Below are 8,137 nucleotides of genomic sequence, written 5' to 3'. Positions count from 1 at the left end.
TGGATGACTGGGAGACATGGATGGTTGTGTTGCATGCGGAGGGGTCAGTGTCCTCTCATACATTGAGGACTGTGTCCTATCACACAGCACCCCAGAAAACACCAAACTGAAAACAGGAAATACTGTGTCTACACAATATCCATCGCTTTCACAGCATGGTAAAACTGAGAAATTGAAACTGTATTATGCTTTGGATATGGGATGATATGGAATAAACATGTGAAGTATCAAATTAATTAGCAGTAAAATAATATGAGGCTGTACTGACTGATGAAGAGTAATGTGAGGGAAACTGTGAAGAAGGATTGTATCGTGACCTGGTATATTTTAGGAGTGTAGTCACGCCCTGGAAAAAGCAGAATTAGCTGTGGAGGTGAGCTTATAATATGATATAAAGTAGGTAGCATATAATCTATATTTGATGCAAAAGAACAAGACATTGAGAGTTAGATGCTTAGCATATTTTTCCAAGAGATACATGACAACGCATGGAATTGCTTGCTTTGCTTTATTTTGTTGCAGAAATACACAAAACTATCCCTTAGCTCTAAAGTTTTTATGCAAATATATCATTCACGTTGTATGCAACTAGACTGTGATGAATGAATGGCTGATGGAAGTTTGGCATGGAGGTGAGGGAAAAAAAATGAAAAGATCTTTTGGCCATTCTGAGTGGGCCAGGAAGTATTATTAACTCATTCATTAAAATCCTATTTATTTATTTAATTAGTTTTTGGTATCGGGGATCAAACTCAGGTCCTTGCGCTTGCGCAGCGGGCGGCGAAACCACTGAGCTAAATCTCCAGCCCAAAATCCTGTTTATTAATGGTAGTCACCACAGCATACAAGAGATCTGCTGAACTTATTTCTCCCATGTAATTCAAATTTTGTGTACTTTGAACTCCACTCCTCTCCCTTCTCTCTCCCAATCTCTGATAAGCAACATTTTGCTCTCTATTTCTGTCAGTGTATTTTGACTAAGTGTGTATTTTGGTTTTGAAAACTGTTGAGAGTAGATTGAATAAGTTTCACCACATATGAACAAAATAGTGTATAAGATAATACTTATGTTAAATAGCTTCGTTTAGTCATTCCACAGTTTAGGCATATATAAAAACTCATGTTGAATACGTAAGTACACATTTTTATGTGTCATTAAGCAGAAGAAAACTAAAGATATATTTAATGATGCTAGAGCTAGATCACATGCATCAGTTTCTATGCACAGTAAAAATCATAAAATTTAATCAAATTACCCTTTGCAGACAGCATCAAGAAATTCTTTCATGGAAATAGGAATTAAAAGAAGAGTGAGCCAGGTGTGGTAGTTGGTACCCATAATCCCAGCACTCAGGAGGCTGAGGCAGGAACATCACTGGAAGTTCCAGGCCAGCCTGGACTACATAGGGAGATTTTGTCTGAAAAAACAAAAACAAAACAAAAAATGAACTAATGTTAAGATAGAGGTTGCTAGAGGAACAAAAAGAAAGCCAATTAAAGTGACAAGAGCAAATTTTTCTCAAAGAAATTATGCCAAAAGTAGATTTTGAAATACAAAGAAATGTTAGATAACTAGAAATCTGCATTCAGTGGATATGAGATGGCAAGAAGCATTGAAAGAAGGAAGAATAGTTTTTGCATACATTTAAAGACTGAAAAAAATATTGTCAAGATCTATGAGGACACATGTCTCATGGCAGAGCCACTGAGGAGGTCTGGCAGGCCCACCTCAGAACAAAGGAGGCCCCTGAGAGCTCCACCTAGCTCACAGAACAAAATCCCCCAGGAGAACTGAGTCAGCAGTGGCTAAGCCCCAAGTGCTTGTGGCTCCTGTGTTAATGACTAAGCTGTCTGCCAACGCCCCGGAGTTTTACCCATCAGGTTATTCTGCTTATACAGAATCCTATGAGGATGGCTGTGAAGATTATCCTACTCTATCAGACTATGTTCAGGAGTTTTTGAATCATCTGGCAGTTTTGAAACTGAAAGTGAACAATTTGCAGAGACTTTGAATGTCTGGGTTACAACAGATGATGCTTTGCAAGAACTTGTGGAACTCATCTACCAGCAAGCCACATCTATCCCAAATTTCCCTTACATGGGAGCTCGCTTTTATAATTACCTGTCCCATCATCTGACAATTAGCCCATAGAGTGGCAATTTCCACCAATTGCTACTTCAAAGATGTCAGACTGAATATGAAGTTAAAGATCAAGCTGCAAAAGGAGATGATGTGACTCGAAAAAGATTTCATGCATTTGTACTCTTTGTGGGAGAATGTTATCTTAACCTGGAGATCAAGGGAACAAATGGACAGGTTACAAGAGCAGTTATTCTTCAAGTTGGTCTGTGTGAATTGCTGAACACTCTCTCCTGTAATCCAATGGATGACAACTTTATTTGTGCAGTAAAATTACTAAAGTTGAGAGGGTCAGTTTTGGAAGATGCTTGGAAAGAAAAATTAAAGACTGATATGGAAGAAATTATTCAGAGAATTGAAACTGTTGTCCTAGATGCAAACTGCAGCAAATGTGTAGAACAGATGCACTTGAAGCTTGTTGAACTCCTGTGGAGTACCTGGGGTAGAGTCCATGCAACTTCAACATACAGAGAAGCAACACCTGAAAATTATCCTAACTATGAGTGAATCGATATTTTATACATATGGTGATGGTCTTTTCACTCCAGGTGATTCAGATTACCAAGAGAAATATCAGGAGTTACTTGAAAGTGAGGAGATTTTTTTCCAGATTGTGAAGAAAATGGAACAGATTTATCAGGGGCTAGTGATCCATACTTGGATGACATTGATGATGAGATGGACCCAGAGATTGAAGAAGCTTATGAAAAGTTTTGTTTGGAAGCAAAGCATAAGCGAAAATAGTAAAGTTAAATTTCAGCATATCAGCTTTATATAACAGTTTAGGAATGATGATTTAGCAGAACACAGGAAAGCAAGAACATGTGTCCTTAATTTATACCAGATTAAAGGTGTTGAATTATGTTGCTAATGTATACAACTTTAATTGTGTTTAACACTATCTGCCAAAATAACCTTATTCTCTATAACTTAAACAAAAAAGATCTATGTCTCCTTGAAAATTTTCACTATTTTGATCAGGGCTAGAAATGCACGCCCGACATGGTTATCCCAAGGTTATTTTTTTTTTTAAGGGAATTACAGATTGTTAGAATAACAGCAAACTCCAAACTCTTGTGCCATATGAGTCAGTTTAGTAAACTCAGCAAAAGAGGTTTTTAAAGTCAGTGTTTCCTTTTGTTTTGTACACTTACAGAAAAAAGAAAATACCACTCTAGGGCTGATTGGGCTTGAGCTCTAGAGAGTGCTTCTCCTTTTAGTTCCAGGAAAGCTCTGAGGTGTCTGTGCTTAGAATACAATTTAACCTGGCATAAAACAGTAGCAACTACGCCCCACCAAAGGTCTTTAAAGCCATTTTTTAGAGCCTTATTGCACTGTGTTCTCCTGTTGCAAACCTACTTACATGGGAGAATCTGTTTTTTTCATGTGACTCCTTGGAATTGATTCCGAGGTGATGCTCTCAGCACTTTAGTTCCTATCATTTTTTTTCTATTTCTGTTTTTTCCTCCCCATCTCAAATGTAAGCTACTAGTCTCTAGGAGGAAGCATAATGTCACAGATGTGTTAGTATTACTTTTGAGACTTTGTCTCAGTGTGCAGAATTGTGTGATTCTGACACTAATCATATAAAGGGTTGCTGCCCACTGTGACTTCTGTAAACTCCAAGTTGTGACTCTGGAACAAATGCCCCAACACTGTGATCAGAGCCTCCAGACACTGCCAAGAGAAACCAGAGGGTTCCTCCGGCCCCCTTTCCACCCAGTGTTAGGAGAAGGGGATGCCAGCTTCTCTCTTTACTGTAGCCACTGGCGCTTGATCAATCCCCCTCAGCCAAAGCACTTTGTTCACTGTCCTGTGTCAGAGCACTGAGCTCCACCCTTTCCTGAGAATTAGCCAGAAAGTATGAGGGCTGAAGTTCGTGGTGTCACTGTTTTTACATTTTGTGTAACTTTTTGTATGGTGAAAACTATATTTTATACTTAACCAGGTGTATTTTGACCCCAAGTAGGGGTGTTTGTAAAAAATTATTTAAAAAAAAGATCTATGAGAAGTATAAGCATTTACACTAGTTTCAAGATAACAACTTAGCCTGACATTTTTTCTTGAATTTAAATAGAGGATATGAAAATCTTGTGTCAGAGACCAAAAATAAAAACAAATCTAACATCACTCTCAGCACCATGAGTGCTATGTAAAGAAAATGATCACTCACAGGTCAGTCAGTAGCCAGAGAATCAATATTTTAAAACTGGGTGTTTCAGTGAAAATTTCTGAAAAATAAAAAAAGAGGTGGCTTGGTATCAACTTGAAACACTGTGAGTTGGATTAGAGAAAAAAAGAGCCTGATTGTAAGAAATATGATTGCTCTAAGTGGAGGCTGAGCATGCGTGTATTTGCTGCAGAGCGGGCACTATCTCTACCTTCCAGTCTGTAAGCAAAACTTTCCTTTGTTCCCAAGAGCAGCAGCTCTACAGAGCAAGGAAAGAGCTCTTCTCCCTCCCTGATCCTCTTTCTTTTGTTTCATTCTCTCATCGGATTTCATTATTTTGCTAGATTTCACATATTAAGAAAAATATGTTTCCTTTTTTTTTTTTTTGGTACCGGGGATCGAACTCGGGACCTTGTGCTTGCGAGGCAGGCACCGGAACCACTGAGCTAAATCTCCGGCCCTTCTATTTTTTCCTTTACTCATATTTATTCCTTTCCCTTCTTTCCCTATCCCTCCCATTTCCCCTTCCCCTTTGGACCTTTTCTTCCTGTTTCACATTATCTGTTATACACTTTGATCCTTATTTATACTTTTACTTTCTCACACCAGAGAAACTATTCAGTATTTACACATGTGTGTCCTATTTATTTCACTTAAGATTATGGCATCAATGTGCATCTATTTAGCTATAAATGTCTTTAGTTCATCATTCTTTACGTCTGGGTAGTACTCTATTTTATATAAAAAAAACCCCAAACTATCCACATCTTCTTTGTCCAGTCCCTAGTTAATGGGCACTTGGGCTGTTTCCAAGCTTTAGCTGTTACAAACTGTGCTGCTATAAACGTGGGTGCGCATATATCACTGTGGTATGATTCTTTTAATTCTTTGGGGAAGATTCCCAGCAGGGGAATAGCTGGGTCAAATGGGACCTGTAATCCTAGTTCTTTGAGGTATCTCCATACTGATTTCCACAGTGGTTGCACCAGTCTGCACTCTCACCAACAATGGAGAAGCGTTCCTTTCTCTCCACACCCCCACCAGCATTTGTTATTGGTTGATTTCTTGAGAGCAGCCATTCTTTGTGGGGTGAGGTGGAATCTCAGTGTTGTTTTCATTTGCATCTCTCAAATGCCCAGTGATGAGGAACATTTTTTTCTGATGTTTATCTGCTGTTTCTACTTCTTCCTCTGAGAAATGTCTGTTCATATCAGATGCTCATTTTTGGATTGGGTCTTTAAATTTGTAGGGTTTGATTTTTTAAGTTCTTTGTATATTTTAGATAGTAGACCTTTGTCTGAGGAACAGCTGGTAAAAAAAAAATTGTTCCCACATTGTTGGTTGTCTCTTCACTCTCTTGGTGGTTTTTCTTGCTGTACAGCTTTTCAATAAGATGAGATCCCAGTTGTTGATTCTTTGTGCTAGTTCATGTACAGCTGAGGTTTTGTTCATAAAATCTTTTCCTACACCAATGTCTTGAAGAGTTCTACTTAACCTCTCTTCCAGCTGGTTTAGTGTTTCTATTTTATTTATTCATTTATTCATTTATTTATGGTACTGGGGATCGAATTCGGGACCTTGTGCTTGTGAGGCAGGCAGCAGAACCACTAGGCTAAATCCCCAGCCCCAGTGTCTCTATTTTAAATAGGGAGGGATGGAGGGGGTGAAGGGAGGAGAGAGGAATGGGGAAAAAATAAGAACCAAGATATATCATGTGAAGGTAAAAATTCCCAATGACAAATGTCATCATATCATATACCTAAAATGTACCAATAAACTTAATAAATAATAAAAAAAGAAAAAATGATTCTTGCCTTTCTGAGGTTGGGTTATTTCACTTAACATGATGATTTCCACATCCATTTATTCTTCTCTATGGCTAAAGAATGCTCCATTCATCTGTTCACCTAGCCTGATTCCCTTTCTTAGCAATTTGGATTGTGTCAAAATAAACATAGGTATGGAACACTTTATTTTAAATGGATTAGAACACATAATTTTATTATTTTTGTACTGAGATTTGAACTCAGGGCCTTTGAACTGAGCCACATCCTTACCCGTGTATATATTTTGAGATAGGTTTCACTAAGTCACACATTTTCCTATGTGGGGCTCAAATTTAAGATCCTCTTGCCTCAGCCTCCCAGAGTACTGGGATTATAGGCATGGACTACTATGAGCAACTTCAGTTTCATTCTTTTAAGTGCAGGTATATTTGTTGTTGCTTGTATTGTTATAGATCACTTTGTATCATCTCATTTTTGGGGTGATTTCATCCAGTTTAATTAGTTTAAGTGTGATGTATATTATTTGGATCCTCTACATATATACTTAGTCATATATAGTCTATGAAGTCTTTCTTGTGATTTAGATCTAGAATATTCCCCCTAAGTCTGATGTATTCAAAGATGAGAATTTTGAAAGTGATGTGTCATGGGGGCATTATAGCTAACTTGCAAATGGGTGGTAGGGCAAGGTGGAACATGAATGTGAACAGGGGGTATGAACTGAAAGTGTATATTACCTTCTCTGGGTCTTCCCTTCTGTCTGTCTGTCTGTCTGTCTGTCTCTCTCTCTCTCTCTGCTCTCTCTCTCTCTCTCTCTCTCTCTCTCTCTCTCTCTCTCTCTCTCTCTCTCTGCTTCCTGGCTGTCATGATGTGAACATCTTTTCTTCCTCCATAGGGTATGTCCCCATACCATTCTATTTCTGTCTTGCAACCAGCTGTATATGGACTGAATCCTCTAAAACGATGAGCAAACATAAACCTATCTTCCTTGAAGTTGTAGGTATCTGGTACTCATTCCCAATTATGAGAGAAATGGGTAAGTTAGATACTGACACCAGAGAGGTGGGGTCATTTCTCTAACTATATTTGAACACATGTTTTAGAAGCCTTTGGAACTTAATTGCTGGAGGAGTTTGGAAAAGTTTGGAGAAACTGACTAGAGAAGCTATAGAATGTTGTGAGCAGGGGTTAATGTGTGGTCTTGATAGAAGTTCAGAAGACCAAACTGCTGATAAAAATACAAATGGTAAAGGGAAGGCTCAGGAGGTTTGAATTAGGAACATGGACTCCGTTGGAGGTTGGATTAGGAATCGTGTGTGTTATACTCTGGTAGAAGATTTGTTTACCGGCTCCTAGGGCAGTGAAGCTCAGCTGGTCCCAGCACCCGGAAGGAAGAATAGCATAAGACTGATTGGAGTCAATGAAGAAACAGGAGAGAGTGCAGATGACATAAAATAACTGTTCACAGAAGTGATGGCAGAAAACTTCCCAAGGAGGGGAAAAGAACTTGACATACAGATAAGTGAGGCATATAGGACTCCAGCTAACCTTAATCACAAAAAATCTTCACATAGGCATATAATAGTTAGGATTCCAGAAATCCAACAGAAGAATAAAATTCTACAAGCAGTGAGAGAAAAGAAACAAATCACATACAAAGGAAAGCCCATCAGAATCACAGCCGACTTCTCAATGCAAACCCTCAGGGCAAGAAGAACTTGGAGTGATGTATTTCAAGCCCTAAAGGAAAACAGCCTCCAACCCAGATTGATGTACCATACAAAACTGTCTTTTAAAATTGATGGAGAAATAAGATGCTTTCATGATAAAGCGCACCTCAAGAACTTCATGAATACCAAACTGGCACCCCCCAAAATTTTAGACAATACCCTAGGAAAAGACAATGAGGATCACAACCCCAGGAAACCCAGCAGATTGAATCCATTGGGTGTGACAAATTAAATGTAAGGAGGGAGAATCCAACAAAAAGAAAAGATCATGACAAGGCTTTTAAAACTTTGTACTTCATCTCCCTAATGA

At 38.5% G+C, this 8,137-nt stretch overlaps 1 pseudogene; it reads left to right on the top strand.

The window, feature by feature from the left end:
• Nucleotides 1-1,693: 1,693 nt before the first annotated feature.
• Nucleotides 1,694-2,884, top strand: LOC101717654 (polyadenylate-binding protein-interacting protein 1 pseudogene; annotated as a pseudogene).
• The last annotated feature ends 5,253 nt before the right edge of the window (nucleotides 2,885-8,137 follow it).

This window comes from Heterocephalus glaber, unplaced genomic scaffold, assembly GCF_053883595.1.
Source record: "Heterocephalus glaber isolate CG9 unplaced genomic scaffold, H.glaber_assembly_v1.0 deba00001555, whole genome shotgun sequence".
NCBI lineage: Eukaryota > Metazoa > Chordata > Mammalia > Rodentia > Bathyergidae > Heterocephalus > Heterocephalus glaber.
This window is presented reverse-complemented; position numbering and strand designations above follow the sequence as displayed.